The 25,826-nt window shown below is 40.5% G+C and overlaps 1 protein-coding gene across 1 annotated transcript in view; it reads left to right on the forward strand.

Annotated features, from left to right (window-relative positions):
• Nucleotides 1-25,826, forward strand: part of BACH2 (BACH transcriptional regulator 2) — a 193,260-nt gene that overhangs the window by 96,260 nt on the left and 71,174 nt on the right. The window contains exon 2 of the mRNA XM_087718745.1: nucleotides 7,955-8,097. The gene's annotated coding sequence lies outside the window, so the exon portion shown is untranslated. The remainder of the gene's footprint in view (nucleotides 1-7,954; nucleotides 8,098-25,826) is intronic.

The raw sequence follows: 25,826 nt of genomic DNA on the forward strand, positions 1-25,826 counted from the left end.
TATACAATTTTTGTTACTCTTTTCAGAAAAGGATCAATCGCTCATTTTCAATATTGTATGGTTCTCCTGCAGGGGTGGGTTCCAGCAGTCACTATTGCCAGTTCGCTCGTGGGCGCACTGCACAATAAAAATTGTTATGCGCAGAAGCAAAAAACAAGATGGCGGCACCTCTGGCGCCCCCCCCCCGGAGAACCAGTTTGGGGGCGTGGCAGGCCTGGGTCGCTATCAGTTCCAGTGACCCAGGCTACCAAACCACTACCGATTCTGCCAAACCGGTAGGAACCCACCACTGTTCTCCAGTGAGAAGTTATACAAAAATTCAATATATTAATGTGAACTTGTTCTGCTATATTAGTATTTTATATTGTCCTGCTTAAAATTTGCACTGTGAAGGTTTTATTATATATTGGTAAGAATGGAAAAGACGGAGGTCTGTATGAATTAATGAACACTATTCATTTAATGTTTTCAATTAGAACAATAATTATATTGTTCCCATTGAGCCACTATTGTATAGCAAAATACTGTATATAAATCCATTGCCAAACAGTGGGGAAAAATTTACTGTGTTAATATTGAAGTAGAAATATTGGGAAACTGAAGAGCATTAAAAACATATTTTGCTTGTTAACACTAATCTGTTGATAACCAGTATGTCACATGTAGAACAGAATCTTACAGGTACGCTATGATATTTTTGTGAATCATTACTAAACAGCTAATCCTGTTATTTCTAAGGGAACTTCATATTTTTATGAATGAAGTAAGCCATTTTTCTTTTAAGTACCTTAAAGGGATTATGGTACGTTATTTGGGTTTAAACTGGATTCAACAGGAAGAGTTACAGTTCTTTGAAAGGATAACTTAAATATTCAGGTGATGAAATATAAAAGGGTAATCTATTTCTATTGATATTCAGGTTAATTCTCAGATAATACTTCCCGTTAAAAATGGCAGAATTCCATAAAATGACAATAGCGTAACTATGCTTAAACTACCATTTTTTGAACCTCTTTACAATATATGACTGGTATTCATTCTATTATTCATTCTGGGTTTTTTCTGCAAGATTTAACACTCGTTTGTCAGGTGGCATTGAACAAAGAAATACTATGTACCAGACATTGAGCTGTTGTCCTATAACTTATTGAAACAAAATTATCACTTTTTAGCAAGTTCCTGTAAAGTACAGGTGAAACTCAAAAAATTTGAATATCATGCAAACGTTCATTTATTTCAGTAATGCAACTTAAAAGGTGAAATTAATATATGAGATAGATTCATTACATGCAAAGCAAAATAGTTCAAGCCATGATTTGTCATAATTGTGATGATTATGGCTTGCAGCTCATGAAAACCCCAAATCCACAATCTCAGAAAATTAGAATATTACATACAATCAATAAAACAAGGATTGTACATAGAACAATATCGGACCTCTGAAAAGTATAAGCATGCATATGTACTCAGTACTTGGTTTGGGCCGCTTTTGCAGCAATTACTGCCTCAGTGCGGTATGGCATGGAAACTGTGGCACAGCTGAGGTATTATGGAAGACCAGGATGCTTCAATAGTGGCCTTCAGCTCTTCTGCATTGTTCGGTCTCACGTCTCTCATCTTCCTCTTGGCAATGCTCCATAGATTCTCTCTGGGGTTCAGGTCAGGCGAGTTTGCTGGCCAATCAAGCACAGTAATCCCATGTCATTGAACCAGGTTTTGGTGCTTTTGGCAGTGTGGGCAGGTGACAAGTCCTGCTAGAAAATGAAGTCAGAATCCCCATAAAGCTTGTCTGGAAGGAAGCATGAAGTGATGCAAAATATCCTGATAGACGGCTGTGTTGATTCTGGACTTAATGAAGCATAGTGGACCAACACCAGCAGATGACATGGCTCCCCAAATCAACACAGAATGTGGAAACTTCACACTGGACTTCAAGCATCTTGCAGTGTGTGCCTCTCCATTCTTCCTCCATACTCTGGTTCCTTGGTTTCCAAATGAGATGCAAAAGTTGCTCTCATCGAAAAGACGACTGGACCACTGAGCAACAGACCAGGTCTGTTTTTCTTTAGCCCAGGTAAGACGCTTCTGATATTGTTTGTTGTTCAGGAGCGGCTTGACAAGAGAAATACAACATTTGAAGCCCATGTCCAGGATCCGTCTGTGTGGTGGCTCCTGATGCACTGACTCCAGCCTCAGTCCACTCCTTGTGAAAGTCCCCAACACTTTTGAATGGCCTTTTCCTGACAATCCTCTCCAGGCTGCGGTCATCCCTGCTGCTTGTGCACCTTTTTCTTCCACACTTTTCCCTTCCACATAACTTTCTATTAATGTGCTTTGATACAGCACTTTGGGAACATTCAACTTCTTTTGCAATTACCTTTTGAGGCTTTCCCTCCTTATGGAGGGTGTCAATGATGGTTTTCTGCACAACTGTCAGATCAGTAGTCTTTCCCATGATTGTGATTCCTACTGAATCAGGCTGAGAGACCATTTAAAGGCTCAGGAACCCTTTGCAGGTGTTATGGCTTAATTAGCTGATTAGAATGGGACACTTTGAGCCTAGAATATTGCACCTTTTCACAATATTCTAATTTTCTGAGATTGTGGATTTGGGGTTTTCATGAGCTGTAAGCCATAATCATCACACTTATGACAAATCCCAGTTGAACTATCTTGCTTTGCATGTAATGAGTCTTATCTCATATATTAGTTTCACGTTTTAAGTTGTATTACTGAAATAAATGAACTTTTGCATAATATTCAAATTTTTCGAGTTTCACCGGTATATTCTGTTACTAAAGCATTTTTTCTTCTTTAGAAAGCCTGTGTGAGAATTCCTTTAAATAAATAGGGAGATACATCATGGTTTGCTATAAACATGCCTTTATCCACTGCTCTCAAAATTAAATGGAATAGTAAAACCCTTGTGACTTGCTGGACTGAATTATGCAGATAAAATTATTTCAGAGAGAAATTTCTCTGTTAAATTCTAAAAGGAACAGAACATGGGTAATATTTCCTCCACTTTGTCCTGTCAAAATTATTATGATTGGTATGAGGTGATCAGTCGTTGGCAATTGTATAATTGTACTTTCCTGCTCATCTAAGCATGAGCATCTATTATAATTTAGACACAGCCTACTAAAATTAATTCTTAAAGTTTTGAAGAACTGCAGGACTACTTCTGCAGGCTAGTTTTCACGCCTAATTTCTATAGGGGAAAAACTTTAAAGTCTTGGTGGGGAAAATGTGTTTTAATCCTTAAACTTGTTCAGTGAAACTCAGGAAACAAAAATGATGGAGTCCTTGGTGCTCTTTGACCTTCGTTGTTTGCTTGTAGACATTCCATTACCCAATGGGTAACATCATCAATAGTTGTGAATGTGGAATTTGCTCCCTGTTTATATACAGTAATTTGCCCTGCCACTGTTGTTGGGCATTTCTTGTAGTAGTTCCTTACGTAGGGTAAAAAAGAAAACATTCAGCCATTTTGTTTTCAAAATGACCTTTGAGATCCAGATGAAATTGGGAAACTGGCAGGCACCAAGGCAATGACTATTGGTCCAAAAGTGCCAATGGATATGGAGCAACGTATTTCTGCTTTAATCTAAAATTTTAAATTATTAATTTACATGGGTTTTATTACAAATAGGATAGGCAAGGAGAGTCACTAATGAAAGCATTGCATTCTCTTTTGTATAAAGCTCTGAGGAAAAGCTAATACAGTTAGTCATTGGCTTACAACAGTTCATTTAGTGGCCTTTTGAAGTTACAACAGAAATGAAAAAAATGACTTTGACTGTTTTTCATATTTATGACTGCGACATTCCCATGATCACATGATCAAAATTCACATGTTTAGCAACTGACTCATATTTATGATGGTTGCATTGTCCTGGGGTCATGTGATCACTTTTTTCAACCTTCTGACAAGCAAAGTCAATGGGGAAGCCACATTTATTTAACAACCGTGTTACTAACCAACAATTGCAGTGATTCACTTAGCAACTGTGGTAAGAAAGGTTGTAAAATGGGGACAAACCTCACTTAACAAATGTCTCACTTAAGAACAGAAACTTTGGGCTCAATTATAGACATAAGTTGAGGACTGCCTGTAATGTGTCTGTCTAAAGTTATTTTTTCAGGAGAAAGTTATTTTTGCATGGTGGTTTTCCATTATTTGATGATATCCATCATCTCTAGCCAGAACAGTTGATAGATATATATTCAGTTGATGAATGTTGTAATAGATATATCTGTGGGGCACCTGACTGGTTTTAAGAAAGTCATAGACTTTTGAAGGAAGCTGTCCAATTACTCTCCTGTAGTCAGTCTCTCCCTCCCCCCCCCTCTAATTGTGAAGTAAGAAACTGATTTGCTTGGCTGGTAAATCATGTTTTTCACATGTATGACTAGGTTTGCACTTAGCTAGAATAATATTTCTCATAGTACTGCAATTTTTACCATGAAAAAGAAGTGATTTCTGTCAGCTACTCTTACATTTCAGAATGGCTGAATCAAATAGAAACACGGATTCGGCTTAGAGGAGACACTACTCTTGAGCTATGCCTTGGGACTTGGTTAAGTTACAATTTACCCTAGCATGACCTCTTGAGCAGAGAATTCCAGCTTTCATTTTATTGATCATGTGTTAAATTTGATATGCATTGGCTTGCTCAGTGCAGTGCAGTGCAGAGATATCTAGGGGACACAGGGACAGAATTGGAGAGTGAAACATTTGCAATAAGGGAATGCACTGTTTGGGATTCAATCCCAGGCTTTTACACCAGTGAACATCAGTCATCCTTCCAAGAACATTGTATGGCTAGTTCTCAAGTTGTAAACCTCCTGCGCCATATTACCCATCTCATAAAATAGTCTCGTGTTTTTAAAAAGGGATAGAGAGAAGAATGGCTGAAATCTGTCTTTCCGTGGTATTCCGAGTCTGCATAACATAACTTTACATAAGCCACAATAATTAAATGGTTTTTAATATTTTTATGTCTTTAATTGTATTCTGTGAATTAGATGAGCAGTTTCTAAATTTGATGTACAAATCAAATCAATATAACTTACATCTTAAGTCTTTTGAACAGGTAACTACAGGTCTGCTACATCAAAATAGTGCAAACTTGCGCCTTCCCTTAAGCTCTGAGAGAGAGAGCTGGGATGTAACTTATCCCCCTATGTGTGAGGTTTTATATGACTTCCATCACCCTTCTTGGAGGGAAGAGGGGACAGTTTATTTTTACACAATATACAGTATATCCTGTGAGGTATTTTTACTGCCTCCTGGTGGTCTATATAGATATGTAGTATGCTTACTCTTAATTGAACACAGTTATGATAACAGCAGATTGATTGTTATGATTATTTTCATTTTCTAACTACATTGCAATCAAAATCCCAATGTATGGCTTGATTTGTAGAGGGGAAAAATTACATGGCCTCAAAACTACTAAACAGTGTGTCTGTTATGTGAACTTGGCTATATATGTATAGCTAGGATGCAGGCTCACCATATTTATGACTACCATGTGGTGGACAAGACTTCCCTGACCTGATGTGTTCCAGATGTGTGGAACAGAAACTTCCAGAATTCAGTCAGTATGCCCTGTGCTGGTTAGCCCAATGCTGCTGTACTATAGATGTGTGTCTCTTCCTATTTACCTCTCTTTCATTCTTTCAATTTTTTTGAACAATTGCAAATTCTTGAAAACAAGCGGAACTGTGTTTAAAATCTTTTAGCCCTTTTTTGAGTCCTGAACTAAATACTTCACTTGTCTTTTCTTTTTAACAAGATACTTAATAGTTTGCAGATGTATTGTTTTTACCATTCTGAGAACAGCAATACAGAGAGAACTCTTTTCAAAGCGGCTTTTATTTTTTATTATCCCATATTTTTATTATCCCTATCCCATTTGTCTTTAGGGCAGAATTTTCCTTTTCTAGTCCAGCTTTTTTCCTATACTTTATTTGTGAATTAAACAGGCATTCATTCTAAGAAGGACAAAACCAAACTGTGCTTTTCATAGAAATTCTATTCTATTTAATATTTTCCAGTATTAATTATCTAGACAAACATAATGGTTTTATTGCTATGTAATTATTCTTCTCTCGGTCACATTTTTTTCCTCTTTTTGTTAAGTTCAATTGCTCAACAAGCCAAAGCGATGTCAGAATGACCTCAGACATATCAGATCATCATCATGAAAACAATGCAATATTTGCATCAAGGCATTTGACACAAGCATAAAAATTGTTCATTTGTATTGTATTGTATTGTATTTTATTATTTGTATGCCGCCCTTCTCCAGGAGGACTCAGGGCGGCGAACAATTCAAGGGGGGAAAAAAGGGGGAACATAAAAGACAAAATACAAATAATAAAAGTAGACAATAGTCGCACAACCATACATGTCGAGAGGGGAGGGAACTCATCACCCCCAGGCCTGCCGGCAAAGCCAGGTTTTGACGGCTTTTCGGAAGGCCTGGAGAGAGGTGAGGGTCCGAATACCTGCGGGGAGTTCATTCCAGAGGGCCGGAGCTGTCACAGAGAAGGCCTTCCCCCGGGTAATAGCCAGGTGGCATTGGCTGGTAGATGGCACCCGGAGGAGGCCAACCCTGTGAGATCTAATGGGTCTGTGGGAGGTAATTGGCAGCAGGCGGTCTCTCAAGTACCCAGATCCAATACCATGAAGGGCTTTATAAGTTACGACTAGCACCTTGAAGCGTATCCGGAGACTGATCGGTAACCAGTGCAGCTCGCGGAGGATGGGTGTAACGTGGGTGTACCGAGGTGCACCCACAATCGCTCGCGCGGCTGCGTTCTGGATGAATTGAAGTCTCTGAATACTCTTCAAGGGCTGCCCCATGTAGAGCGCATTGCAGTAGTCAGTAGATAATTTGCATTATCACAATCATATCTTTCTCTTTCCTTAAATCCAACCCCATCCTGATGTTCATTCCATTGCTCCTTTTATATTTCTGTGTAATTTTCCTTCCTCTGACCATTGTTTTTTCCTCTTATGAGTGAATCTGGATAATTACCATGACCTAAGTGGAGCGGGATAATATCTAGCAATTCAGGCTTACTTAACATAGTGAGAGCAAAGAAACAGAAGGAAATGGAATAAAAACTAAATAATTTCAGAAGGGATAAAAAAATGAGAAAAAGACATAAATATTTTCTGGAAAATGCCAAGTAATTTAGGCTCAAATACGTTTTATTGGGTTTTAAAATATCAAACAGAAGCCAAAGTTTCTTTTCTTCTCTTTTAGATGTATTATCCTTTTGCAGAATATTTTTATATCTAATCTACACCTAAAACCCTGAATGCTGTATAGTTCAAGGAAATGTATCTGCTAATTCTGTGGCTATAAGTAACAGAGTGTTATGCCTGAATGAGCTGTAACAGAGAAAGTATCAATTTCACCTTAACCATTAAGACTTTCAATAGACTTCAATCCACAATTCATTTGTAAACATCACATAATGAGAAATCATAATATGGATAAGACGTGCTGCATCATGAATTTTCCAGTTAGATGAGGCGGGATATTCAAAGGTATACTGGCTATTTCGTTCTTTTTTTACGGTCTCTCTCTGTTTTTATCTCTATATTCTGTGCCTGTACAGAGCGGCATTTTTAAAATTTTCTATTGCTAAACTACAGATTCAGCTTTTGCAGATCACAAATGGGTAAGAGGAAAGCCATATTTTTAATTGAAGATAAGTTTGGCATTCTTGAGCATTTTATTGAAAAGACTACCATTAACATATCCTGTTAATGTAAGCTCAATGAGCAATCTCTTTAATGAAATTACAAGCATAGATTCAAAATCTAGGTTTAATGCATTACCTATGTGTCGTATTAATTTGATGTTATTTCAGGGAAAGTAAAGGCAGAGAAAACTAATTTTTCTTAATTCTGTGATGTTGTATTGTATTTTAGATTGCTGAACAGCCAGAAGATCGTCCTGTGAATTTTTCAGGGTTCATATCTTCATGGATTTCTGTAATCAATTAATTTCTCCGTATATCCACTTCCCTGTTTCGTGAGAGTATTAGCCAGCACAGATTCTGGGAAAATTACATGTAAGTCCTACCTTTGGTTCCTGTTTTATTAAAAAGAAAGGGGTTATAGAAATAAGCTTTTTCTTAATGGGGAGGGGAAGGGAACTCAATAATCTCTGTAGTTCCTGTGAAAGCATTTTAATATGTAATTGATCAGTTAGCATTAAGCTTTGAATAAATTAAATCTGAAGTTCTGTTACTGTTTCTTTAAAACTAAATGGAGTAGTTTTGTCATTTTGTGAGATTCTTGAGTACTTTTTTCTCTGACAACAAATCTTAGAAGGAGGAATTTTATTAAGCCTTTAGGGGTTTTTTATATATGTGAAATTACTTTGGATTTTTTTTTAAGGTGGCATAGTTCGATACGGAACTCTTATCCGATATATTTCCTTATAAACATTTCCATATTAAGTTATAAATTAGGTTGATTTAGAGAACCATGCTTTTACAGTTTATCCATTTTTCCATTCATTCCTTTCATCGACAGTGGAGCCCTTAAGTCATTGGCATTTTAAGGAAATCAGTTTTGAATTTTGCAGAAGCCTGGTAACTGAGAGCTTACAAGATGACAATTTTGACTATATCTTGACAGACGCTCACCGAATTCATGTATGTTTTTAAAAATTTTAAAACTCCCTAAATGGGTTGCACATTTAATACATTTGGAGAAATAACCTCATTCTAAAATTCAAGTGGAAGCCCCCACTTCACCCCTCACACATAAATTAAGACCTTGTTTTTTAGTTTTATAGCCCAACAAAATTATTTTTTGAAATATCACAGGTGGATCTGAAGCTCTCCATTTTCCTGGGTGCTGCTCTGGAGAGTCCAAGCAAGGGTTAAATACAGCCAATCTGCCCAGGACTGAATGGAAACTTTAAGCCACGCCTCTGGTGCTGGCTATTCTTCAGATTTTTTCAATTCAGCTAAGCCCAGCGGACGCACTTCCAGTTTCTCTTCATTCCTAATTGACTGCTTGGACTTTCTAATTGTCTATTTACTTCAAGAACATTCTATTCTACTTCCTGATTATTGGAGCAGGCTTGGTGAGTCTCTCCCTTGAATTAAATTCCCTGGTTCTCACCAATTTCAGGCTCTCCGGTGTACTGGGTTCGCTCGGGCGCCGTGAGGCTGCAGGCAGCTATTGGGGAAGGTGCATGGGTTGGAGTCACACATGGTGGTGGCCATTTTAAGAGTGCCGCACATGGCGGTGGCCATTTTAAGAGCGTCAAACATGGTGGTGGCCATTTTGAGAGGGTCGCACATGGTGGTGGCCATTTTGAGAGGATAAAAGTTCCAGCCGCCACTATGTTGACCTACTTTTGCCGTGAAAAGCAGCTACAGCAGCCTGATTGCCTGTCTCTTGCAGGTCGCCACTAGAAGCCTTCCTGTCCGGTCTTCTGGCAATTTTGCCTACTCACAGCTCCTCCATCACACTGAGGGCGGCAGCGGAGGTTGATCGCCCACGTGGTCACTCCCCACATTAATTGACCTGCGTGAGTGCTGGGAGCTTGGAGTTTGCACCATTCTCCTTCAGAATCAAAGGACTGCTGAGCTTTGCTTGCCCTTGCCTTCAGTGTCTCTGCACCAGAGCGCTAAGGCTGTTTGTCTGAGGTGGTGAGTGGGGGAAAGTTTCCTTTCAGGCCTTACATCCCCACATTTAATCATGGCAGACGGGGCCCCTGAGGAGCAGCAGGTTGGTCCTTTCACCAGCAGGCTGGCAAGGCAGCCAGGAAGGCCATCAGAGCAAGCAAGCCTTACTCTAGGCAGGGGACTAAGCAGAGTTCGGGCATAGACAGAGATGCTATTAGATGCCAGAAGGCCTTAGAGAAGCAATTTTCTAGGGCTCAACTACAGGCCCAGACAGCCGGGCCTGCTTTCCCTGGGGATCACTCACCCGGGGTTCAACCTGGTCAGGATCTTCCAATGTTAGAGAGTGAGGATGAAGGCCAGGAATTATCCTCTGCTGATTCCATTGCAATGGCAGGGCTCCCCTGGGCCATCTATGGCCAATCGAACAGACCTCTTTGTATATCAGTCTGATCTGGAGGAGGAACTGGTCACAGTGGGGACCCTTGCACCCCAACAACCGGTCATTCAGCCCCCACCCAGAGCTCATCCACGGAATATAGGGGACCCAATCTTTCCGTAGAAATGCAGGATGTCATTGCCAGAGCCATTTCTCAAGGGATAGAGGCTGGCATGTTGCAACGGGCCAAGTGCCTGCGCAAATCACGCCCACTCTCGACACCAGGGCCTTCACAAGAAGTGACTCAGGCACAGCCCCCTTAGTCATCACATTCTTCCTTGGCCAGTGAGGATTCTGACTGGGAGGAGGTCCAGGGGTAGAACCAGAATTCTCAGGGGATGAGGCTGCTATTCCTGACAAGCCGGCCTTTTCTGGCTTGTTCAAATATACTAATTTCAAAACTTTTCTGAACAAGGCCAAAATCTCGACCTGCTTGGGTACTAGCACCCCAGCTCTGACTGCTCCTGCTCCGGAGGACCTCGGCGAGGGACTCTTTGAGGAACCAGAACCTATTCAGGAAATTGTGCCAGTTCCAAAGTTATTTCTTAATGTGGTTCAAAAGCAATGGACGCAGCCAGGCACCCTTGCCACCCCTAGTAGTAATGACAAGAAATTGTACACGGTTGACCCAAGTCTAGATGATTTATTGAAATTGCCTCCCGTGGACGCGCCTGTGGCAGTGCTCACTTCCAACTCAGTGCTCCTCCCTGAACTATTGGAAGGGCTCAAGGCAGAGGACAAAAGGGCCGAGAACGCCTGCCACAAGACTCATCAGGCGGCGACTTGGGCCATTAAAACTTCCACTTCTGCGTCCTTCCTGTTCAGGGCGGCGCTACTCTGGCTGAGACAGCTCCTAGCACAGCTTCCGATGGGGGATATTAAATTGAGACAGGATGTCGACAAAATTACCACAGCAACAGAGTACACGGCTGATGCTACCCTGAACGCTGCCAAATTTGCTTTTAGATCCCTGAGTTCTAATGTCATCACCAGGCGCCTCTTATGGGTCAGACATTGGGACGCAGATATGTGATCCAAGTGGAAGATTGCCTCAGCTCCCTTTAAGGGCGGCAAGCTTTTTGGGGAGGCCCTAGACCCCGTCCTGGTTGAAAACAAGGACAAAAAGAAGGTTATGCCTTCAGTCAACAAAAAATCTGACCGTAAGGGTTCACAGACCTACAGGAGGCAGCCCTTTCAGAACTCGGACCAACTGTCTACCTCCAGTTCCTTCCAATGTCCATACTCTCAGGGCATGGATAGGTCTCAGGACCGTCAGCCCTTTTGTGACAGGAACTGTCAACGGTCCTTCTCCAAACGTCCCTATCGCGGAGGGTCCAATTCCAGATTCTTCAGACGCTATAAGTGATCACCAGCGGACGGCTCCCATAAGAGGGCGTCTACAGCTGTTCCACGCCCAGTGGGAGCAGATCACATCATCCACATTGGATGAAGCGGTGGACGTGATGAACCGGGGTCTCGAAGCCGTTAAGGACTGGATGAGGGCTAACAAGCTTGTACTCAACCCGGAAAAGACCGAGTGGCTGTTGTGTTTTCCTCCCAATAATTTGGCCAGTGTTCCATCACTCAGGCTGGGGGGTCAAATATTACACCCCTCAGACAGGGTTCGCAACTTGGGAGTCCTTCTGGATCCACAGCTGACCTTTGACTACCATCTGTCGGCTGTGACCAGGGGGGCGTTTGCCCAGGTTTGCCTGGTGCGCCAGTTGCGACCCTACCTGAACCGGGAGGCTCTCACAACAGTCACTCGTGCCCTTGTGACCTCTAGGCTGGAATACTGCAACGTGCTCTACATGGAGCTGCCCTTGAAGAGCATCCGGTGACTTCAGCTAGTCCAGAATGCGGCCGCACGAGTGATTGTGGGTGCACCTCGGTTCGCCCACATAACACCTATCCTCTGCGAGCTGCGCTGGCTACCTGTTGATCTCCAGGTGCGCTTCAAGGTGCTACTTACCACCCACAAAGCCCTTCATGGTAGTGGATCTGGGTACTTGAGAGACCGCCTCCTGCCAATTACCTCCTCGCGACCCATTAGATCGCATAGATTGGGCCTCCTCCGAGTTCCATCTGCCAGTCAGTGTCGACTGGCAACTACGTGGAGGAGAGCCTTTTCAGTAGCAGCTCCGACCCTTTGGAACGATCTCCCTGTGGAGATTCGTACCCTCACCACCCTCCAGACCTTCCGCACAGCCCTCAAGACCTGGCTATCCCGTCAGGCCTGGGGTTAAAGATAATAATCCATCCCCGCCCGAATGATGAATGTTGCTTTATTCTTTTTATTATGTATGGTCCTATATGTCATTGTATGTATTCCCCTCCTACATAAGTTGTAAGCCGCCCTGAGTCCCCTCAGGGAAAAGGGCGGCCCTTAAATAAACTTATACCAAAAATACCAAATACCAGTGGGTCCTTCAGATGATACGCATAGGCCTAACATTAGAATTCATTTCTCCACCTCCCTAACACTTCATTCGGTGTCCAATCCCATCCTGTCCGGTCAAGAAAGCTCTCATGGAACAGGAGATCCTTCACCTCAGACACATAGATGCCATAGAACTGGTTCCACCAGGTCACGAAGAGAGAGGGTTTTATTCAATACTCTTCCTTGTCCCAAAATAACTCCAGGGGGTGGAAGGGGATCCTCGACCTAAAAAAGTTAAATCATCACATAGCATACCAGAGGTTCAAGATGCAGTCCCTCCAGTCAATTCTAGATTGCATCAGGCTGGGAGATCTCTTAACATCCATAGATCTCAAGGAAGCCTACCTCCACATCCTCATTCGCAAAACTCACCGCAGGTTCCTGAGATTCTTTTATGAAGGCTGCCCACATTCTTCAATCTATCCTGGTGCCACACCATATCACCGCTCATTCTACGAGAAGCGCCGCCACCATGGCAGCCTGGGTACCCAGGCACCGATAGAGGAGATTTGCAAGGCTGCAATGTGGACTTCCTTATCTCCCTTTGTTCGACACTACAGACTGGACAAATTCGCCTCTGCAGAGGGGACATTTGGGAGGCGGGTTCTCCAGGGCACTCATACCAGCGGAGAGACCATGGATGCTTCCGCCCTAGTGACATTTAGCTTGGGTGTGTCCCATGCTTGGACTCTCCAGAGCAGTACCCAGGAAAATGACCATTGGCTTACCTGAAGGGTCCTTTTATGGGTGCCACGAAGGAGAGTCCAACCCCACCCTGGGGTCTGCTCCGCCAGTTATCATATGGTTCTGCGGAACTATGGATACTTGTTTTGACTTCCTTGACTTTGTTCCTGAACTTCTCAGCGCGCATTGTCCATGCCTTCATTGAAGAAAATCTGAAGAATAGCCTGCACCAGAGGAATGGCTTATAGTTTCAATTCAGTCCTGGGCAGATTGGCTATATTTAACACATGCTTGGACTCTCCTTCTTGGCACCCAGAAAAGGACCCTTCAGGTAAGCCAATGGTCATTCACAAGAGAAAATTGTTAATCTAGCTGGCCTTCTGTACTTCCCAAAGATGTGAAGGTTTTGTACCTCCCAAAGATTTGATGATCTCTGTCATCCAATGACATGGACTGTCAGACATGTCATCCATGGTTCCAAAATAAAAATGTTCTCAACTGCATAGAAAACAGATAGGGGAGGAAATGAAAACAAAAATATACAAAAACCTTCCTCTAGTGACAGTTTCGGTGATTGTAACTGATCTGTACAAGCACTTTTTATCTTTCTTCAGGTTGTAGAATTATAGAAATTTCATGTAACTCAACTCTCGTAATATAATTAGGATTTTTAAAGGCTTTTTTTAGTCAGATTGGATAATAATGTGACCCTGTTTATCCCCAAATTACAGGTCTTCGATGCCAGGAGTAATTTCTAAACAGTGAATATGTTGAAGGTGCTTTATAGCACAGCAAGCCACCAAAATACTGAAAAGAAGACTATAGCTAGGTTGTTGCCCTGTATAGTAGGAGTGGAATATAGTTGATAATGCTTGTAGATGAAAAACTGGTCCTTCAAATTATTAGTTGGATAAAAAAAATAAATGTAAGTGTTCCAAGAATGGGAGCTGTGAAATTTAAAATGCTCCATTTTTCCCTTGCCTATCTGTCCCAGGAAGTGTTAATGGGTAACTTGTCTTACCGTCTACATGTACTATACATTTTACGTGTGTGTATTTGTATAAAATATAAATACATGCACACATGTACACACATTATATATATATATACCTAATAACTATACACACCCATATACCAAAAATTGCAAAGTGTTATATTTCTGTTTTCAGAGATGTTTTAATATTACAACCTTCTAAATTCCTTCTAAATTAAGAACCTTTTATTAATATTGCAACTTTACTCTTACATTTGAGTTTTTATCATGTTCAAGTACTTTGTCAGCTTAATAAATTTTCTTTTTTTAAAAACTGATCATTTTCCATTTAGTGGAAACACATAAAAGATTGTTATTATCATTATCAATCGTATCATATGTAAACCTTATCATTTTGCTACTTCTTTTTGTTTTTAAAAGAAAAAGCACATAAGGGTACTATAACCTGTCATTTATCATTTTAAAACCATTTGACGTTGTTTCAGATGCAAAATCTGGAGTGTAATACATATAAAAAGGAGGTAATGTTGGTTTAAGAGTCTGAATACCTATGAGTCTGTGCCTATTTGAAGTTAAAGGGAATGTGCTTTTTCCACATCACACTCAACTTTTCAGTGTACGTAACTGGTAGAGCAACTAACACCTTTTGCTCAAAGCTAACCCTGGATACGGTCACTCATAGACTAACACATAATTGTGCCACTTTTTGAATTCAGGTTCAGAAACTATTATTTTATATTCCACAAAATTAAAGGACAGCTAATAGGAGAGTCATTTCATTTTTCGTCATTGGGAAGAAAGCATAAAGGGAAACAGAAGCAGCCAAAAGTTAATAATAAAACCCAGCCCTTAACTTTTTGTCAAGAATAAAATGTCACAGCAAAAAAAAATATTTTTTAAATCATGTCATTGAGCTGGCTTGTTTTGTGCCTCAATAGATAGGTCTCATAAAGGGAAGTTAGATCCTGATAACATATATTTCCCTCTAGATCAGTCACCATCTTTTACAGACCATAAAGTTTCCAATAGAATATTTCATGTGTCATGTGCTAGTCGTTTATTTCAAGATACCAAAGTCAGATTACTCAAATGACAGTATTAGTGAAATCCACTTTCCCTAACCTTAGCCAGTGAAACTAAAATTCTTCTCACCACATAAGTTTTAATTTTACTTTAGTTTCAGTACTTCTGTCTGTAATAGCCTCTAAGGTACAGTCATTCAGTAACTGATCTGAGGGCATTGTGGTTGCAGCTGAATCAGTACTTGTCCCATATTTCATAGCACCTTTTTTTTACAACCTTCAAAGGCCAAATAATGTAGAATTTTTGCAAATCATCTTTTTAAAAAATGTTTTCATTTTTAAGGGCTTTCACAGTAATAGTTTTGTTATTCTCCTCATCTTACCCTTTATCAGACTCCATAGGATGAGAAGACAGATAGGTAGGTAGGTAGGTAGGTAGGTAGGTAGGTAGGTAGGTAGGTAGGTAGACAGACAGACAGACAGACAGACAGACAGACAGACAGACAGACACACACACACACACACACACACACACATACATACATACATACATACATAGATTTTCACGGGTGTAGGTATGCTGGCTTTGTTGTATTTTGTCTTGTCTTTTGTCTTGTCTTTTCCCGTGTAAGATTGAGAGCCCATCTAAATGTGGTGGGTGGATACAAATTCATGAGAGAAGGTGAAGAAAATTAAGACTTGTTCTCCATCATTCATGAATGTAAAATACAGCAAAATGAGCTTAAGTAAGAGAAAACTAGATTTAAAATTAATGTTTTTAAAAACCCTTTCTACCAGAAAGATAGGCATATAGTTAAAACAATTATCTTCCCCTCGATGGATAATGTTCAGATAATGGCTAGAGCAGGGCTGTCAAACTCACGCCCCGCAGGCTGGATGCGCCACGCACTGGCCACAGCCACACCCAGTTTAGCAAAAAACGTCATGTGATGGGAAAAAAGTTTTGCACTCTGCAGACCTCCCAAAAACGGCCCATTTTTTTTTTTTTGCGAAAATGGACCCTTTTTAAAAAAAAAAAAAAAAAAAAAGAGCATCAGTAGCCTGTAAGAGGCTCCTCCTGGTGGGGGAGGCAAAAATGAGCAAAAAATGGTCCATTTTTTCAAAAATGGGCCCATTTTTTGGCAAAAAAAGGCATGCATAGCCTTTAGGATGTTTATAGAATGCTCCTGGGGGCTGGGGAGAGGGCAAAATTGAGCAAAAAACCAGCCTGTTTTTCACTCATTTTTGCCCTTCCCAGCCCCCAGGAGCACTCTGAAAGCCTCCTAAAGCTTATGTACGCCATTTTGACGAAGGGGGCAGGGTTTCAGGAGGCAAAAAAGTGCTGTATTCAGTGTATAAGACACACCCAGATGATTCCCAGCTCATCGGGAGGGAATGGAGATTTTACAGTATCCTTCCCCTGCCATGCCCACCAAGCCATGCCCTCAGAACCGGTAGTAAAAAATTTTGAATAACACCATAGCATGGGATGCCATGTCCTCTTAATAACCTAACTATGGGGATGTCAAAAATAGCTTTAATGAAAAGAGGAAGAGGGCTTTCTAAACAGCTGTATCAATAATCACAAGGTGGGTGTAGTCATGTGCAAATTAAAACACCACTATAAAATGTATGTGCGGTTTTATGGAAAGAGAAAAAAAATTAGGTATGCATGAGCCCAGTATGTGGGGAAAGAGTTGTATGTCATGCGTGGATGTATAAGAAAATCAGACTAATTTGCCAAGCAATTTCTGAAATGTAATGTTGAGTATCATGCTTGGTTGTACACCATTTTTGGTATCTTATGAAGTGATTATGACTGCTGGAATTTTCTTCTCATTATAGCCAACTTCATGGGAGGGGTGTCTGCTCACGGTGTGGCACCCGTTTTATTTATAGACGTCCGTAGGTTCAATTTCAGAGAAAGAGGATTAGGTAGTAGATAATGGGAAGTATATTTGTCTGAAACCCCGCAGTGTTTTTGTCCATCTGCTTAGATGGAGAAGCAGCCTGCCTAGATGTATAAGGCACTTTTCTCTGCCTTTTTCTGGATATAATGTTCATACAATTTCCCATAATTAATTCCAGCCAGCAACATCTTCAACTCCTTCATTAATTACTTAATCTCTGCACAATAGAGCACTAATAGTCACTTTGACATCCTGTTTGTTTTAATGGTAGCATTGAGTGTATGCTTAAATTGCAGCCACTGATGCTCATTACACTTAATTTTGATGATTCTCTGTTTAATTTTGCATAGATTTGGTTTGATGATACTGTACTTACTGTGAGTCTAAGCATATTAGGGCTGAAAGACTTTCTCAGCTAACCAAGTAGAAATGTCTTGTCCGGGTTAGATTTATGTGTATTTGGTCCATCCTTCTGTTGTATTAATCTGTGGTAAAATTGGCATCTTGAGTGATTTGAGACTTAGAGGCTTACTGTTAAATACTTTTTATATAGGTACTTTATAAGGATCAGCACAGTAAAACTAGAACAGTGAAATCCAAAATGTTCTGATTCTGATTCATATAAAAGGTGCAGATCAGATATTTTGTCAGTTGACCAAAGCATTAAGGGAGGACTGTAAAGATTGAATGTAAGGAACAAAAGAAATGTGCAAGTGAAAAATGTGGAGTTTAGATAGGTTCCTCCTTCTTTTGCTATTGCACACAGGAGGGGAAAAAATTCCAAAGAGATGAAGTCCAGGAATCAGTAGATGGTGCCTTCCTTCACTCCTGCCCATCTCTTGTCAGTTTAGTTTCAAGGCTCTATGCAATTCCAATGGATCTGAGCTCTGAATGTCATTCCTCAAAAAAGTAAACAAAACTTTTGGAGTGATGAAGACAGCAAGTGAGGATAAGGCTTGGGTTATAATGAGCTGTCATTCTGGGATTTTTTATTTTTTATTTTCTGTCTGTAACCTTTGCATTTGTAGATGTTGGAAGTGTAGGCGTATAAGAAAAAAAAATAGAGGTGTTAATAAGACTTTCCATCTATTGCCCTTTCTTATACAACTGAAAAATAATACTCATACAATCTAAGACTACAGACGACGCACAGCCAGTTTTCAAAAGCTCTCTCTTGTCTTTCTTGCGCTGGTCTGGTAAGATCTGTTTGGGATATGGAACCTATTATAAAAGTTTATTTTTTAAAGAAAATAGTAAGAAGGTCAAATGAATAATTATGTATAAGTCAAAATGCTGGAATGAAACTTGTTGAAAATTGGAGGGGGGACAATGGTATCCGTTTTAAATGTTAACAATTGATAATTGGGGGAGGTCTGGCTTAAAATTAGTAAAAATAATCTGTTATTTCAAAGTATTGTTATGCTAAAACAAGGATTTGGAGAGAAATCCTACCTTGCTATATCAGTCCAATATCCTCTCTACCTTAAAAAAGATTGTTTCAGAGGACTACTCTAAACTACGGTAGTGTGGCAGTTCCTGTCAGAAGCTCTTTATTCTGAATTTTGTTTCCGATGTTCACATATCAGAGGATTTATTTTTAGGAGAAAGCCTTAATTTTTGACCACAGCTTACTTGTTTCTTACAGTCATATTTGAAGCAGACTTGCTACCATTGCGGTCTTCTTCACTACAGTATGAATTTCTATTGGCAAAAAAGGAGTTAAGATCTGTCTTATAAGAGAAAGCTGTCTAGGAATGTTGCATTTCCCCCCACAATAATGTATGCTAAACCTACCTGTGCATGCACTAGGTCTTTAGTGCATATGCTCAGTCTGCTCTTATTAATTTGTTTGACTCTTGGATTGATCAATTATAAAAGCTGAGCCTTGCATGTGCTTTGTGGGACTGAAGAAAGAGAGATGGAGAGAAGATGCACAACTTATGAAAGAAGAGGAAGCCAAGACTAGGAAAGGAAGAGAGGGAATGGAAGGAATGGGTCATGGGGACATAAGGAGAGGACATCATTGGCAAAGAGATGGGGTGGAGCATAAGAGAAATTTTCACAATAGGTGAAAGGGATTTGAAGACTTTAGTTGGGCAACAGAAAATTTAGAAGTATGAATTGCCTAAAAAAAAAAGAAGAGGACTTGTGATAAACTTTCACTTTTGTGAAATGGGCAGTCTGTTAAAATAGAAAATTGTCAGTTCAAATATATCTTAAGTTGTTTGTTTTAGTTTCTTTGGCATTGATGAATTGGGTATTATTTTTTTCTAATGTCTGTTTTTTCCGATAGGGGAGAATATTTATAGCTCAGGGTTGAAATGAAGGATCCTTAGTGCTCATTGAACATGGTTGATTTTTGTTTTATTCCTGTACTTATCTCCTTGATTGATCGAGGCATTCAGGAAATCTCATTAATAGTTCTCAAATGAAACCAATTTTAGGCACAATACAGTATCAGGTATAATAGATTATATATGTTTTGGTTAATAAGTCACAGTATGGTTCTGTAAACAAGGTATTCTGAAGATCTTGACATTTCTATGCAGCAATATTAGTAATTTAATCCCATCCCTATTCTTGCAGAGCAGTTGAACTCATATCTAAGGCAAAAATTCCCTGAAAGTGCAGCCTATTGGTTTATTGTTTTATAAATTCTGGCTCTGTTTGAATGGCCACACCATAATTCTGACTGTTACATACATACATGATGATTAATAATAATTAATAACAATTAGTATTGACTCTTAACAGCCACATACATAGATATTCTCTGTGACATGAGGCACAACATGCAATAAGTTCACATGGTACAGTAGGACTGAGTGTTTGTTAGTAGGATTCACTGGGCTAGGGATTTTTTGTCTTTCACTGTGAGTTGCATTGTGTTGGGGTGCACAAAGGGAGGCTCGGCCAATTTCATTGGGCACATGTTGTACTCTGACAATAAAGGTTAGAATTGAATTGAATGAAGGGTCCTTGGTGCTCTCTGAGTTTGCTTGTTTTCTTGCAGAAATTTCATTACCCAAACTAGGCAACATCGTCATTGCTTGTAAGTATAAAACCTGAGGTATGAATAAGTGTAAAACTTACCACCGTACTTCCCCAAAAATAAGACATGGTCTTATTTTCTTTTGACCCCCAAAATAAGCTCTTGGCCTTATTTTCGGGGAGGTGTTATTATTTTTGAGGTGCAGGAGGCGGTGAGCATGGTCACCTCATTTCTGCTGCTGCATTGCAATATTTTTGTGCAGGGCTTATTTTGGGGGGAGGGCTTATTTTAGCACATGTGCTTAAAAGCCCAATTGGGCTTATTATCCGTGGATGTCTTATTTGGGGGAGACAGGGTAGTACTGATAATATTACTTAATATGGGTAATGAAACATCTGCAAGAAAACAACCAAGCTCAGAGAGCAGCAAGGATCCTTCATTTCAGCCCTGAGCTACAAATAAGTCTTCTTTATTGGCTTCTCCGTGACACTCTGTCCCTAACCTGGTCTTTCACTTCTTCCAATGGTGCATTCATCCCCATTGTAACTGAATCCATCAATCTTGCTGTTTGTCATCCTCTGTTCCTCCACTACATATTTTATTTCTGGATACAGATGTAACTACCGTATTATTCGGACTATAAGACACAACTAAATTTACAGGAAGAAAACAAAAAAAAAAGTTTCTGACCTCCGTGCATCACGTTTTTTCCCCTCCCCGACCCCCAGAAGTATTCTGCAGGGCAAAAATGGATGTGTTTTTGGTGAAAACAGGCATGTTTTGGCAAAAATGGGCCATGCAGAGCACTGCGGAGTGCTTCTGGCCGGGGAGGGTGAAAACATGACACACAGAGGGTCCGGGAGGCCAAAAATGCTTGTATTCGGTCTATAAGACACGCCTAAATTTTCATCCACTTTTTTTGGTGGGGGGGAGGTGTATCTTATACTCCAAAAAATATGGTAAATGTTGTACCATTTATTTGGAATTAATATGGACATAGTCAAGTATTTTTCTCTCTCTCTGAATTGGATTAAACTAATATTGGACTGACATACTTCCTTGAATTACATTTTCCCTAAGAATCATAGTCTCAAAGAATTGGAAAAGGTGAAATAGAGAATAAATCCAAACTGCTATAATGTCTTCCTCTTAGCCATCTCTTCTTTAAGCTAAACATATCCACCTATTTTAATGGTTTAAGTTTAAGTTTAATAACATTTATATGCCGCCCAATCCCGTAGGACTCCGGGCGGCTGGTTCTTCGTAGGAATTAGCCTGAAAGCCCCTTACCTTCTTTCTCACTCATTTCTGCATTGTTTCCAATTCTTCTGCAACTTTCTTATGTGCTGTGACCAAAATTGGACATAGTATTGGAGACACAGTGTTATCAGTGCAGCATAAGAGTGAATGTGTATTATGCATTTATTTACATAAATTTAAATGCATGACTCCAGAACAATAAAATAGAGAGGGAGATTATATGTAACTACAGAGAGGTGGGGGGAAATCAGAACAATATTTACCATATTTTTCAGAGTATAAAACCCACCGTTTTCCCCTAAAAGAGCTTGGAAATGTTGGTGCATGTTATACACCGAATACAGCCATTTTTGGCCTCCTGAAGCCCCGCCCCCACATTCTATTTTTGTGAAAAATGGGCCGTTTTTCGCAAAAACAAAGGCTTATTTTGCTTTCCCTCAGTCCCCAGCAGCCCTCTGCAGGCTTCAGCAGGGCTGGGACAAAGCAAAAATTCCCCCGTTTTTCAGCTCTGCTGAAGTCTGCAGAGTGCTGCTGGGGGCTGAGGGAAGGCAAAAAAAATTTCTTACTTACCTCTTTGCAATCTTGGTGCGTCTTATACACCGGTGCATCTTATAGTCCGAAAAATATGGTACATGACTGGGAGAATAGCCAAATTTCATTGCCTTTCAGAACATCAGTGTGGGGGCCATATGGATCTCTGAAGTTTACTATTACAGAAAGCAGGTACCACAGTTATCCACAATCTCCACATTGCCCTTCTGAAAACACAGCCCAAGATTGCCTTGGCTTCGTTGAGAGGTGCAACTGGCTCATGTTCAAAGTATGGTCTAGCGCAGGGGTCTCCAACCTTAGCAACTTTTAAGACTTGTGGACTTCAACTCCCAGCTTCATTGGCTGAGGAATTCTGGGAGTTGAAGTCAACAAGTTTTAAAGTTGCCAAGGTTGGAGACCCCTGGTCTAGCAGGACACCCAGATCCTGTTGATAGATCATATTGCTAAACCAGGTCGTTCCTTTCTCCTATCTCTGCATTTGTTTTTTCTAAGTATGGAACCTTGCTTTTCTTGCTATTGAATCACTTGGTTGATGCAATACTAGGTCCCTCTGTTTATACAAAGACAGACAAATTAGAAAGGTATCATTGAGTCTAGATTAGTACAATTTTGTGCCAAGAACCCAATGAAACAGAGAAACAGAAAGGAAATAATAGCTAGCTAGCATGCATGCATGCATGCATGCATACATACATACATACATACATACATACATACATACATACATACATACAGGTGAAACTCGAAAAATTACAATATCATGCAAAAAAGTTCATTTATTTCAGTAATGCAACTTAACAGGTGAAACTAATATATGAGATAGACTCATTACATGCAAAGCAAGATAGTTCAAGCCATGATTTGTCATTATGGCTTACAGCTCATGAAAACCCCAAATCCACAATCTCAGAAAATTAGAATATTGTGAAAATATGCAATATTCTAGGCTCAAAGTGTCCCATTCTAATCAGCTAATTAAGCCATAACAACTGCAAAGGGTTCCTGAGTCTTTAAATGGTCTCTCAGTCTGGTTCAGTAGGAATCACTATCATGGGAAAGACTGCTGACCTGACAGTTGTGCAGAAAACCATCATTAACACCCTCCATAAGGAGGGAAAGCCTCAAAAGGTAATTGCAAAAGAAGTTGGATGTTCCCAAAGTGCTGTATCAAAGCAATTATGACAAATCATGGCTTGAACTATCTTGCTTTGCATGTAATGAATCTTATCTCATATATTAGTTTCACCTTTAAGTTGCATTACTGAAATAAATGAACTTTTGCATGATATTCGAGTTTCATCTGTACATACATACATGTTTATGACATAGTGTCCTCTTATTTAATTGAAAAAAACTCTGATCTACCTTTCTGCTGTATCTCTTAAATTATTCTAGGCAATATGCAGCATAAAATATATGTCAGTTTAGAGTCTATGAAGGACGATAACAGAAAGAGGCAGCCAAAGATTATATTACATTTGTGCTCATTTCACACATCAGTATGCAGAACCAGACACACTTACAAATGCTGCCTACTTATAGGAGATGACCTAATCTCAGAATAACACTTGATGTTTTTAGCTCAAGACAGTCATTGTAGCTCAAACTGAGTAATATAGAGCATTTAGCCCCAGCCATACATATGTAACAGTGCATTTTGTTATGTATTTCTCATTGGATGTCCATTTGAAGAATGCTGTGTAGCACTTAGTGCTTAGGGAGGCATCTTATGCTTAATTGGGATTTTCAAATAAGGCTGACATTTGGAATGTGGAATATAAATGGAACAAGGGCATTTCAACAGAGCTCTGTAATTGTGGGTGAATGGAGTAAATGTGTACACATGTGCTGCAGAAGGACACAGTGGAAGGTGAAACTGCACACTCTTCAACAAATGAAGGATGAAAGCCAATGTATCAGTGTCACGGCATGACAGTGTGGAGTATAAATGATATTGTCACTGAGTAAAGCAACTATCAAGGGAATTCCACTCCACTGAATTACATTACTTAGGCAGACCTGAAGGTATTGTGTGTGAATGAGCGGAGAGGGCAAAAAAGAGTTTGTCAGCATAAACCAGAAATTATTTCAGAACAACTGGCTGCAGGGTTCAGAATTTCATGCATTACTAAAGCTAGCCATGTTAACGGTTTTCAGGGAATTGAGGGATTTTTTGATGGTTGGAATTTGCATGTGTCATATTCCATTTAGTTATTTCAATTATGAACACTTATTTTTATCTGTAGTAGAGATGCCAGTGCATACCATTTGGGTAAAGCCAAATTTAAAAAAGGAAGAATGTTGTTTGTGTTCAATGCCTGCTATGTCTCATTGTTTTAATCTTAAGGAAGATTCATTTGTTGGGACTTATATTCCGGGCATGAGTGAGTGAGATTTTTCCTCCTTCTGAGTCCTCCTGCATTTGACATTGCCTTAAGGAGAGAACAATGCAAACATAAGACTGAATCAGGGTCTTTCCGTTTTACAACACTGTTTTTTGCAGCCATTGCAATATATCGGTTTTTGAACTTAGCGTACTCACAGATTGCAAAAAAATAAAAAATAAATAAATCCTTATCAGCATTACATAACTAAAATACAATAATCCAAAATACCTTTTCCTTTTTGTGGAATATTGTGCTTACTTGAGAAATATTATTGAAGCCATAAGAGTTGCCTTGAAATCAAGAGAGTCTGAATTATTAAGACGGGAAGAACAGTAAGGGTATTAATGAGGCAGAGAATTTGGGTGGATAAAAAGCTTTAGGAAACAAAATTGTAGAGATGGTTCTATGGGAGGGGCTATTTTCTACTTGAGTGAGAAATGTTGTTCCCTCAGTTGTCTGTGTTTTGACACACCATACTATTTCTAGCATATTTGATAGAACTGTGTTATGTAAGGCAGACTAGACAACTTATTTAACTTAGAAGAATTATTGATTTCTGCTCAAGAAAGGCATGGGCCTATAGCCATTCTAATAATATTACTACCGTACTGTGTTTCTCCGAAAATACGACCTGTACTGAAGCGAATGCCTTGCCACATTTTTCGTGTGGGCAAAAATATAAGCCCACCCCTGAAAATAAGCCCCCTGGACAACCCCCCTCTCCAGCCAGGCAGAGCATCGCTCACCGACCTAGCAATATCCTGAAGGCGCCAAGCCACGGGAGCCGGGGGAAAGGTGCTCACATTGTTTGGCGCCTTTGGGATACCGCTAGGTTGGGGAGTGGCGTTCTGCCTGGCTGGAGGAGGGAGTTGCCGGGCAGCTGCTCCCTTGTGAACTGACTCCCAAAGAGCCGAGCACAGCCTCAGGGGCAAAGAAGCCATGAGGTGACCACACTCATGAGCAGCCGCCTGGCAAACCCCCTCTCCAGCTGGGTAGAGCGCAAGTCACTGACCTAGGGGTTATCCCTAAGGTGCCAAGGCACATGGCGCTCTGCCCACTCCCCAGCTCCCGTGGCTTGGCACATTCGGGATACCCCCAAGGTCAGTACATAGAGCTCTGCCCGGCTGGAGAGGGGGGTTGCACGAGCGCCTGTTCCGCCCGACCGCGCTCCAAGCATAACTTCTTCTCTAGCTTCCAAACTCCAAAACTTGGCTGTCGAGTCTTCCAGCAGCAGCCGCTCTAGGAGTGCACTCTACAGTTGTGGGCTGGCTGCTGGAAGACTCTCTGTCTGGCAGCCAGCCCACAACCATAGAGCGGCCGCTGCTGGAAGACTCGGCAGCCAACTTTTGGAGTTTGGAAGCTGGAGAATAAATTATGCTCGGAGTGCGGCGGGAGCGGAACAGGCATTCACCCCTCTCTCCAGCCAGGCAGAGTTCCATGCACTGACCTAGGGGGTATCCCGAATGTGCCAAGCCGCAGG

This window comes from Thamnophis sirtalis, unplaced genomic scaffold (assembly GCF_051295495.1).
Source record: "Thamnophis sirtalis isolate CommonGarterSnake01/CBP01778 unplaced genomic scaffold, rThaSir2_p1.2 scaffold_6, whole genome shotgun sequence".
Taxonomy (NCBI): domain Eukaryota; kingdom Metazoa; phylum Chordata; class Lepidosauria; order Squamata; family Natricidae; genus Thamnophis; species Thamnophis sirtalis.